Source organism: Schistocerca serialis, chromosome 8 (assembly GCF_023864345.2).
Source record: "Schistocerca serialis cubense isolate TAMUIC-IGC-003099 chromosome 8, iqSchSeri2.2, whole genome shotgun sequence".
Classification (NCBI taxonomy): Eukaryota; Metazoa; Arthropoda; class Insecta; order Orthoptera; family Acrididae; genus Schistocerca; species Schistocerca serialis.
This window is the reverse complement of record NC_064645.1, coordinates 483,258,975-483,271,563: the sequence shown is the minus strand read 5'-3', so window position 1 is coordinate 483,271,563 and position 12,589 is coordinate 483,258,975.

The following is a 12,589-nucleotide window of genomic DNA, read 5'->3' as shown; positions in this document are numbered from 1 at the left end:
ATGCGTTCTTTCCAATTTAAATTGTTCGTAATTCTTTAGAAAAGCACAGTGGAAAATAAGTTGCAGAAAAAAGGATTTTCTTAGATGTATTAAGATTAGAAGCATTTCCAAGTTGAAGCAGTAAGCTCAAAGGCGTGAAGGAGTCTGAAAGAGAGAAAAAGAGACGTGGTGGAGAAGACGAAGGAACGTTGTAGACGCTAAGACGAATGGAATTGAAACTGGCACGTGACCTTCAACTGGTCATAATGAAGAAATATGAGGGTCGTTTAATAAGTAATGCCCCACATTAAAAAAAAAAAAAAACCATTAACATACATAGACAAATGTTCTTGTTGGTGCTTCACATTTGATGTTTGTTCTGTGCGCCGGTGAAGTTTCGAACCGTTCTGGCAGATGGCAGAGACGTAATAGAGCGTCAAAATGGCGTATACATACGACTCACGTTACAAGCAGCGTGCTGTAATTGAATTATTGTGTGCAGAAAAAGAAACGGCGGTGAACATCCATAAACGTTTGTGTACAGTGTATGGCGAGGGTGCAGTTGATAGTTCAGCTGGCCGATGGGTAAAGGAAATGCAGAAAGAGAGCTCCATGATCAGCAATGCTCGGGATGTCACTGCTTCAGACATGCTGAATCGAGCGGATGCCATTATTCGTGCCGACCGGCGCATCACATCTCGACAATTGGCTGTACAGCTGTCGTCCGCGTGCTTGGCTGAGTGGTAACGTACTTGCCTACCATGCAGCGGGCCCGGGTTCGATTACCGGGCTGGTTAGAGATTTTTCCGGTCATGGACTGGATGTTGTGTTGTACGCATCATCACTTCATCCTCATTACCGACGCGCAAGTTGCCCAATGTGGCGTCCACTGAAATAAGACTTGCACTCGTCAGCCGAACTTCCTCGGATGAGGCCAACAATGCCACATGCTCATTTCATTTCTACAGCTTTCAGTCAGCATTAGTCAGTCTGCAGTGAGCGAGACTCTCAGATATTCAAGAATGTGCTCACGATGGGTTCCACGAATGCTCACAGCGGACCACAATATTCAAAGAAAGGCCATTTCACCTGAATTTGAGACTGACGGAGAAGCCTTTCTGTCACGGATCGTTACGGGGGACGAAAGCTGGGTGCACCATCCTGAGCCGGAAATAAAAAGGCGGTCCATGGAGTGGCATCATCCTCACTCACCACAAAACGAGAAATTCAAGACACCCCCCTCTGCCGGAAAAGTCTTGGTGACAGTTTTCTGGGATTGTGATGGCATCATTCTCGTGGATGTGATGCGGAGAGGGTCAACCACCAATTCAGAGGCATACGTGAAGAATCTGGATGAACTCAAGAACCGTTTCCGAAGTGTTCGATCGGACAGAAATCTTGCTCCAACACGATAATGCACGCCCACACGCAAGTCTGAGAACCCGGGAAATCATCGCCAAATTTGGCTGGGCATCACTGTCTCATCCATCCTACTGTCCAGAACCTGGGAGCCTCGGACTTCCATCTCTATGGGCCGCTTAAAGAGTCTCTACGGGTAACACACTTTGAAGATGTCGAGAGTGTCAGTCATGCAGTGAAATCAAGGCTACGCCTACAGGACAAGAGCTTTTACCAGCGGGGAATATATGCTCTTCCACAACGTTGGCGTACGGCCATAGAACGTGATGGAGACTACAGAGAAAAGTAGGACATGGACAAGACATGTTGATGTACATTTTCACCAAATTCTGACTCTTAACAACAAATGAGGGATAGAAATGTGGGACATTGCTTATTGATCGACCCTCGTAGACAAGTAAATAAAGAGACCGACTAATATGGTTCACTACACGTATTCCAAACGTCGAAAATAGTGGACCTAGGAAGGTAGACGTCAGCAGGGTAACTTCGCAATGGGAGCCTCGCTGCTAGCGAGTCAGCGATGACCTTACGTATGCAGTAAAGCAGAATAACATCTCCTCGGGTGCGGAAGCGATCTCGTGCAGCGATTACAAAACGACCAATTTGGGTGCAGGGGCTCGCCGTTGGAGAAGAGATGTGTGCCACTAATTAAGAGCCACGGAGGAGGAAGGCCCCCGGCGGTGAGTGAATGCAGGCGGTGTGGACCACGGCGCTGGCGTTCCGCTCATTAACGCCGGGCACGGGCCGGCCTAGCATAGCCCGCTGCGTCCATTCAGCATTCACTGCGAGGAGAGTCCAGCTCCCGTAAAGGAGACGTCTCCACCTCTCCACCAACCCGTACCGAGTGCACTGCGCTTAGCTGTCACAGGCGCACACGCGGCTTTAAAATACACAGCTTCTTACTGCAGCGAGCGCTCATAAGGCGTCATAGTATCTATTTATTTTATTTACACGCCTAGTTCCGTAGGACCAAACTGAGGAGCAAAACTCCAAGGTCATGGAACGTGTCAGTACATGAAGTTACAACACAGAACTATTAACAGATAAGATAAAATGTTTATGAACCCCAAAAAAGACAAACCATAAGCTTAAGTAAAAGCAGTCAACAATATAACATAGGAATCAGCTTAATTTTTCAAGGAACTCCTCGATAGAGTGACCCATGGGGAAACTCTTCAGTTGCGATTTGAATGTGCGTGGATTACTGCTAAGATTTTTGAATTCTTGTGGTAGCTTATTGAAAACGTATGCAGCAGTATACCGCACACCTTTCTGCTCAAGTGCTGAGAAAGTGCGATCCAAATGCAGTCTGGATTCCTGCCTAGTATTAACTGAGTGAAAGCTGCTAACTCTTGGGAATAAACTGATATTGCTAACAGGAAGCGACAGTAAAGAATACATATATTGAGAGGCCCAGACTCGTAAACAAGGGTCGACACGAGGTTCGTTAACTTACACCAGTTATTGCCAGAACTTCCCGTTTCTGAGCCAAAAATATCCTTATACAATGGGAAGAGTTATCCAAAATATAATACCATACGACATAAGCGAATGAAAATAAGCAAAGTAGACTAACTAACGATCACTTACTTCAGATGCCGTTCGAATAGTAGAAATGGCAGCATTAAGTCTTTGAAGAAGATCCTGAACGTGGGCTTTTCATGACAGTTTACTATATATCTCAATACCTAGAAATTTGAACTGTTCAGTTTCACTAATCATATGCCCATCCTGTGAAATTAAAACTTCAGGTTTTGTTGAATTGTGTGTTAGAAATTGTGAAAAATGAGTCTTACTGTGACTTGGCGTTAGTTTATTTTATAGAAGCTATGAGCTTATGCCATGAATTGCACAATTTGAAATAGTCCCAACGCTGCACAAAACATTCTTTACTACTAAACTAGTGTCATCAGCAAACAAAAATACGAGTATTTTAGAATTACTTGTAATGCTAGAGGGCATATCATTTATTTAAATAAGGAACAGGGGTGGCCCCAACGTTGAACCCTGGGACACCTTCTATTTGACTGTACCCCATTCAGATCCCATGTCACAATCATTCTCAATACTGTGAATAATGACCTTTTGCTATCCGTTATTAATGTAAGAGGTTACCAATAGTGAGCTTCTCCCTGTACTCCATAATGGTCCAACTTCTGAAGCAACCTTTTGTGATCAACACAATCAAACGCCTTAGTTAAATCAAAAAATATTCCTAGCGTTCGAAACTAGCGTTGTTTAATCCACCCAGTACCTCACAGAGAAAAGAGAATATGTCATTTTCAGTTGTTAAACGACTTCTAAAGCTGAACTGTATATTTGATAGCAAATCATTATTATCCCTCTCTCCCTTTTTATAAAGCGGCTTTCTACTTTCTATAAAGTTGTGTTTAACATTTTTGTTCGTTTGCTAACTCATTTAAGTTCTGTTTCAACGCGAGTTAACAACAACGGAATGATTTTTAAATTCCGTTCTTGACTGTCGTTCTGGTTTAAAGTTTCGTTCATTGTTTTGCAAGAACTGATGAGTGTTGAACGTTTTATGCTTGTGAATTGTTTCCAAAACTATCGACAAAATGAGTAATTTAAGTGACAGTAATCCAGATAATTCGACTAGCAGTGGTGGAATACCTTCTAAGATAGCTAGAAGACTTACTAAGTATAATACAAACTGGGAAAATAGTAGCTCTTGGTTAAGGCAAGTAAAAGAAAACTCGTACAACACTTAGTGTCGCCTGTGGAATGAAGATTTTTTGTGCGGTTATCGAGGCGTTGCTGATGTAAAACAACAAGCATCTGCTGATTCTCACATGACTGCTGTTAGCAATAGATCGTCAAGTACCATATCCAAATATTTCTCGACGTCTGAACCATCTGCCTGCTTGAGAAAACGCATCTGTTTATCGCACGGTGAAGCATTCTCTTAGTTATAATAGTGTGGATTGTTCACACAAATTATTGCCATACATTTGCAGTGATTCAAAAATCGCTCAAAGTTTACCTTTGGAAGAACAAAGGCGGAAGCTGTAGTATGCTAAGTATCAGCCAAAGAAAATGTTAAAAATATCTTAAAGACCATCCAGAACATAAATCAATAATTTTCTATAGCGACAGATCCTAGTAATAAAAAAATAGAAAAATGTTCCCAGTTAGCTTACGAATCTTTGATCATGATACAGGGGCTGTAAACCGTCTACTGGAATTTGTAGAATGTAACGATGTGTGCATCTCAAATTTCGAAGTTATTAGTAGACACATTGGAGAAGAATATATTGTCTTTAAATATAGATTCAGCATTCGCCGCTGACAACACTAATAAAAACTTCGGTAGAAGCGATTCCATTTATACACATATTTTAGCTGAAAATGATAAAATTGTTAAACATTGTTGCCACGTCGATATTCTCCACAATTCTGCAAAATGTGGTACTGATAAGTTGGAAGTGTATTTAGAAAATTTTGTTCTGAAAATATGCGGTCACTTCAGCAGATCTGCGAAACGAAGAGCAGACTTGCAACTCCAATTTGAAGCGAATGAGGTGCAATGGGAAGAAATAGTGAACTTGTTACCGCAAATTTTTTTCACTTCGTCCTGCTGTCGAAAGAGTAGGCCTGTTAAAAATATGGCCTGCACTAGAATCTCATTTTCTGGAATTCCGCAAGGAATTTCCTCGTCTATTGCAAAAGATAAACATATGTGAAGAACAAGAGAAGAAAACTTTGGCGTATTTCTCGTTTCTGCATAACGTAATGTTATCCGCAGAAACAACAATGAAGAAGATTGAATCAGCTTCTATGTCAGTTCCTGAAATGCACGGGATTCGCGAAAAGATTGACCAAAGACTAAAACTTTTTCGGACAAGAGAAATAATGGGTGAATTAAACACTGACGCAAGAGGAACTATTCGGGAAGGTTTTCTGCAGTTATACACCAATTTTGAGGGCTATTTGATACCACGATATCATTTCTCAAAAAACAGGGTACTTTCTATGATGATGTTCTTAAACTTAAAATCACCAATTAATTTTGACCATTTTCGTAAAGCTGCGGAACTTCTAAACATCGATCAACTGAACATGGATTCCTTATGCGAAGAATTTCAAATAAGTAAAAGAAGCCTGGACATGGCACAGTCTACTGATAACAGAAATAAGGGTGTGATTGAGAAATGGAAGAAAATCATGGAAGGGTTTTCAAAGAATGAAATTCCTAACATTTTTCACGTCTTACCGTTCATCTTTAGTATCCCTAAATGCAAGAATGTTTTTTCAGAAATGGTATTAACATGGACTGATGTACGAAATAAATGTACCCTGAATTTGATAAAAAGTGAATTAATGACCGATTTCAATCATGCCTGTAAATGCATTGATTTTGTTAAAAACGTAAAATTAGACAAAAGCACATTAAAACGTACGCATTCGTCATTAAAATGTAATAAAGACCAATAAATCTTAAACAATAATTTTTCATTTGTTGTTATTGTTGTCTTCGGTCCAAAGACTGGTTTGACGCAGCTCGCCATGCTAGTCTATCCTGTGCAAGCCTCTTCATCTCCCAGTAATTACTGCAGCCTACATCCTTCTGAATCTGCGTAGTACATTCATCTCTTCCCCCCCCCCCCCCTCCCAAACCCACCCACACGCACGTACTTCTCTCCTGTACTAAACTGGTGATCTTTGATTTCTCAGTATGTGTCCTATCAACCCATTACTTCTGTTAGTCATGTAGTGCCACATATTTCTTTCCTCCCCAGTTCTCTTGAGTACTCCCTCATTAGTTACGTGATCTACCCATCTAATTTTCAACGTTCTTCTGTAGGACCACATTTCGAAAGTTTCTATGCTCTTTTTATCTAAACTATATATCGTCCATGTTACACTTCCAAACATGGCTACACTCCAGATACGTACCTTCAGAAAAGACTTCCTAACACTTACATCTAACTCGATGTTAACAAATTTCTCTTCTTCAGAAACGCTTTCCTTACCATCGCCAGTCTACATTTTATATCCTCTCTATATAGACCATCATCAGTTATTTCGCTTCTCAAACGGCAAAACTCTTCTACTACTTTAATTGTCTCATTCCCTAATCTAATTCCCTCAGCTTAATCTGATTTCATTCGACTACATTCCATTATTCTCGTCTTCTTTTGAAACACTGTTAATTCTGCTCACCTGTTTTTCCAAGTCCTTTGCTGTCTCTGACAGAATTACAAAGTTATCGGGAAACCTCAGCGTTTTCACTTCTTCTCCCTGGACTTTACTTCCTACTCCAAATTTTTCTTTTGTTCCCTTTAATGCTCGCTCAATATACAAATGGAATAACATAGGGGATAGGCTACAACCCTGTCTCACTCCTTTCTCAAGCACTGCTTCCGTTTCATGCCCCTCAACTCTTATAACTTCCATCTAGTTTCTGTACAATTGTAAATAACCTTTCGCTCATTGTACTTTAATCCTGGCACCTCGAGAATCTGAACGAGAGTATTCCAGTCAACATTATCAAAATCTTTGTCTGACTCTACAAATGCTATAAACGTATTTTTGCTTTTGCTTAACCTATCTTCTAAGGTACATGGGATGGACAGAATAATGAGACGCTGCTGTCGCAGGTTTGAATCCTGCCTCGGGCATGGAAGTGTGTGATATCCTTAGGTTGGTTGGGTTTAAGTTATTCTAAGTTCTAGGGGACTGATGACCACAGATGTAAAGTCCCATAGTGCTCAGAGCCATTTGAACCAAAATAATGTGAACACCTGTACTTACGTGGGAATGGTTTACTAATAAGGGTTCGACCCCCTTTGGCCTGGTAATACAGTTGAGGTTCTTCTTGGAATACTCGTATATAATGATTGTACAGTCTAGAGTACAATGTTATGCCTCTTCTAAGTGCTGTAGTGACGAGGGAAGCGGACTCAAGAGTCTGCACTCCAATACCGCCCACAAGGGTTCGATAATGTTCAAGTCCGGGGACTGTGCTGGCCACGGAAGACGCTGCAGTTCAGTTGCATGCTCCTCACACCACGATTTTACGGTCCTGGCTGTGTGAATAGGTGCCGTAACGTCCTGAAATATGTCATCATTGTTGGGGAACAACGTTTGAATCATGAGGTGCACCTGCTCACCTGAAATGTCCACATAATCGTTGGCTGTAACATAGCCTTTGAGAGTAATGGTGGGACCAGCAGAATACCATGATATGCCTGCCCACACAGCCGGCCGTGGTGGCCGTGCGGTTCTAGGCGCTACAGTCCGGAACCGCGGGACTGCTTCGGTCGCAGGTTCGAATCTTGCCTCGGGCATGGATGTGTGTGATGTCCTTAGGATAGTTAGGTTTAAGTAGTTCTAAGTTCTAGGGGACTGATGACCTAAGATGTTAAGTCCCATAGTGCTCAGAGCCATTTGAACCTGCCCACACCATCACACTTCCACCTCCATGCTTAACTGTTAGAATCAAGCAATCAGGATTGTAGGCTTCTTCTGGCGTTCTCCAGACGTAAACCCGACCCGATGTTGGAAATAACAAAACGTTGACTCGTCGGCCTGTATGACGTGTTTCCACTAATCAGCTGTCCAGGACTTATGTTCCTGACACCATGTTTTACGCATCTTTGCGTTGGTTGTCGTCGAAAATGATTTCGGTATAGCAGATCATTAACGAATATTCGCTTTATAGAGTGTCGGTAGATACAGGATCTCAAAGATGGCCATTGAGCTCTGCAGTCACGTTAGTCGCCATGGTATTGTGCTGTGGTGACAGAATTCGTGTTGGCTACGACGATCTCGGTCATTTATTTTTGACCGGCGCCCACTGCTACGTTTACACGATGACGTCTTTCCATGTTTTGTGTAGGTTTTCATGACTCTTGACACACTCAGTAAGTTGGTTGTCTTGGTATCTGACGCTCCAGCTAATGGAGACCCCACAATCTGCCCTCTGTGGAACTCTGTTATCACATTCATTGCACGTCCACCTCGGCTTGTGAATGCACTACTAGTAAACAAATGGCTCTGAGCACTATGCGACTTAACCTCTGAGGCCATTAGTCGCCTAGAACTTAGAACTAATCAAACCTAACTAACCTAAGGACATCACACACATCCATGCCCGAGGCAGGATTCGAACCTGCGACCGTAGCGGTCGCTCGGTTCCAGACTGGAGCGCCTAGAACCGCACGGCCACTACGGCCGGCACTCGTAAACAACCTGCACTTATTCCTAGTACGTACTGAACACGAACAGTCCAGCGCGACACGTGCCATATCTGCGTTGTTGACCACCAAACACAACGATCCCATTACTACCACTGTTCACATTATCTTGCCTATCCCACATATACCACTGGCCACTAAAATTGCTACACCAACAAGAAATGCAGATGATAAACGGGTATTCATTGGACGAATATATTATATTAGAACTGACATACGATTACGTTCTCACGCAATTTGGGTGCATAGATCCTGAGAAATCAGTACCCAGAACAACCACCTCTGGCCGTAATAACGGCCTTGATACGCCTGGGCATTGGGTCAAACAGAGCTTGGATGGCGTGTACAGGTACAGCTGCCCATGCAGCTTCAACACGATACCACAGTTCATCAAGAGTAGTGACTGGCATATTGTGACGAGACAGTTGCTCGGCCACCATTGACCAGACGCTTTCAATTGGTGACAGATCTGGAGAACGTGCTGGCCAGGGCAGCAGTCGAACATTTTCTGTATCCAGCCAGGGCAGTAGTCGAACATTTTCTGTATCCAGAAAGGCCCGTACAGGACCTGCAACATGCGGTCGTGCATTATTCTGCTGAAATGTAGGGTTTCGCAGAGATCGGATGAAGGGTAGAGCAACCGGTCGTAACACATCTGAAATGTAACGTCCACTGTTCAAAGTGCCGTCAATGCTAACAAGAGGTGACCGAGACCTGTAACCAATGGCACCCCACACAATCACGCCTAGTGATACGCCAGTATGGCGATGACGAATACACGCTTCCAATGTGCGTTCACCGCGATGTCGCCAAACACGTATGCGACCAACATGATGCTGCAAACAGAACCTGGATCCATCCGAAAAAATGACGTTTTTCCATTCGTGCACCCAGGTTCGTCGTTGAGTACTCCATCGCAGGCGCTCCTGTCTGTGATGCAGCGTCTAGGGTAACCGCAGCCATGGTCTCCGAGCTGATAGTCCATGCTGCTGCAAACGTCGTCGAACTGTTCGTTCAGATGGTTGTTGTCTTGCAAACGTCCCTATCTGTTGACTCAGGGATCGAGGCGTGGCTGCACGATCCGTTACAGCCATGCGGATACGATGCCTTTCATCTCGATTGCTAGTGATTCGAGGCCGTTGGGATCCAGCAGGGCGTTACGTATTAGCCTCCTGAACCCACCGATTCCATATTCTGCTAACAGCCATTGGATCTTGACCAACGCGAGCAGCAATGTCACGGTACGATAAACCGCAATCGCGTTAGGCTACAATCCGACCTTTATCATAGTCGGAAACGTGATGGTGCGCATTTCTCCTCCTTACACGAGGCATCACAACAACATTTCACCAGACAACGCCGGTCAACTGCTGTTTGTGTATGAGAAATCGGTTGGAAACTTTGCTCATGTCAGCACGTTGTAGGTGTCGGCACCGGCGCCAACCTTGTGTGAATGCTCTGAAAAGCTAATCATTTGCGTATCACAGCATCTTCTTCCCGTCGGTTAAATTCCGAGTCTGTAGCACGTCATCTTCGTGGTGTAGCAATTTTAATGGCCAGTAGTGTACCACTGTTCACATTATCTTGCCTATGCCTCGTATGTAGTGGGGTCAGTACTGCCTAGCGTGTTCCTACAATTGTACAGAATCCTAACTAATCTTCCACGAGGTCGGCATCTACCAGTTGTCCCATTTGTCTGTAATTTTTTGCTACCTTTTTGCCTCGGGTTAAAAAGTGAGATCCCGTTTTTGCCCTACTGAATCTTTGTCCCTTACAGGTACAAAAAAATCTGGCAACACTGTACAAGCGACTCAGTGGAGCAGCTAGGCCGGCGTGGGGCCGGCGAGTGGGGCGGCGCGGCAGTTGGACCGCCAGGTGGCGGGCGGCGCGTCTGGGCCGGCGGCAGGAACGCCAGACACGCGCTGCAGGGAAGGAAGATGCCGAAGCGCGCAGGCGGCCAGAGGACACCCGGCGAGCCGCTCGATTCCTGGAATATCCAGACGGCGCGGCGCGGCGCGGCGCACAGCGGCAGCCGGCGACCGAAATACTCGCAGCTGAGCGTCGCGGCGCGGAGAGGCGAGCAGAGGCGCGCAGCGCGTGAGCCGTGCGTTACGCAATAGCGGCCAGGCACGCCGGCCGCGCGCGCGCGCGCCAAAGAAAACACGCCCGCCCGGCGTTCTGGCGGCGCACGTCTCAGTGCGGGCGTTGCGTGAAGACAGCGCTTCGGCTGCGGCGCACGCGCCTTATCAGCTTACAGCCTTGTCATCTTGTTAGTCACTCCTCCCAGTTACCGTTTGGTGTCTCAGATTCGAGGAAGAAGTTAATGCAAAAAAGATGTGGTGAGTAGTTCACACAATGTTGGAGAGGTAGATTATTTTAGTGACTAGGGAGAAATCACAAAGTGTGTCCCACAGGGTTCAGTTTTGGGTCCAATCCTATTCCTTACATTTGTGAATAACTTTCCACTTAACATTCAACCAGCAGAATTGGTAATTTTTGTACAGAGTTCTGATGTTGTGGTCTTCAGTGCCCAGCCTGCTCTCTATGCTACTCTATCTTGTGTGCGCCTCTTCATCTCTATGTAACTACTGCAACCTACATCCTTCTCAATCTGCTTACTGTATTCATCTCTTGGTCTCACTCTACAATTTTTACCCTCCATGCTTTCCTTCAATACTGAATTGGTGATCCTTTGATGCCGCAGAACGTGTCCTACCCTCCTTCTGGTCAATTTGTGCCACAAATTCCTCTTCCCCCAATTTCTATTCAGTACCCCCTCATTAGTTACATGATCTACCCGTCTAAGAGGTGGAATCCAAAATTTTATGGACTGGTGCTGCCATCTAGAAAGTATGAGTAGTAGGTCTTTGCACCGCTAGGTGGCGAGAGCTGTATATCTGATGAGTCTGTGTGCGGAGTGGCATCCAGCTCGGAGGATGGGTTGCGTGTCCACAGTGACTTCCGTAATACTCTATATTTGGTGTGTGGCGATTTTATGATGGATCTGCGAACAGAAGAGCGGACATCCGTCAAACAACATCTGATGATCCAACCTTCTTGTCACGGGTTATACCGGCGACGAGAGCTGGATTTACGGTTATAACCCAGAGACAAAGCAACAGTCGTCCCAGTGGATGAGCCCGCGCTCACCAAGACCCAAAAAAGCGAGACAGATATGAAGAGCAAAGTGAAGAGCATGATCATCGTTTTTTTGATACCAAGGGAATTGTGCACAGAGAATTCGTCCCACCCAACCGAACAGTGAATTCCGCGTGCTACTGTAACGTTTTGCGACGGCTCCGTAAAAACGTGTGGCGACGACAGTCCGAACTTTGGCGTCAAGGAAACAACTGGCTGGCGCATCACGATAACACGTCCTGTCACACGTTCTTGTGCACCAGGACCTTTTTGGCCAAAGCAACATGGCTGTTGTACCCCACGCACTGTACTCGCCAGATATGGCACCTTGCGACTTCGCGCTATTCCAAGACATAAACTCAAGCCAAAGGCCGTTGGTTCGACACTCTAGGGGGAATACAAGAAGCATCGCTGGCGGTGATAAAAACCCTCAAAGAACAGGACTTTCAGAAAACGGTTGACCAGTGGCAGAAGCGCTGGGACCGGTGTGTACGTGTGAATGGGAACTACTTCGAGAGTGATGGTGACCATTAGTCCAAAGGTAAGGTTTTCAACAGATGGCAGAACAAGTCCCGAATATTTTGGATAGCACCTCATATTCTTCAGCATTCTCCTGTAGCACCATATTTCGAAAGCTTCTATTCCTTTACTGTCTAAACTGTATATTCTCCATGTTTCACTTCCATACATGGCTACACTCCATACAAATACTTTCAGATAAGACTTCCTGACACTTAAATCTATACTCGAGGTTAACAAATTTCTCTTATTGTAAAACGTTTTCATTGCTATCACTAGTCTACATTTTATATCATCTCTACTTTGGCCATAAT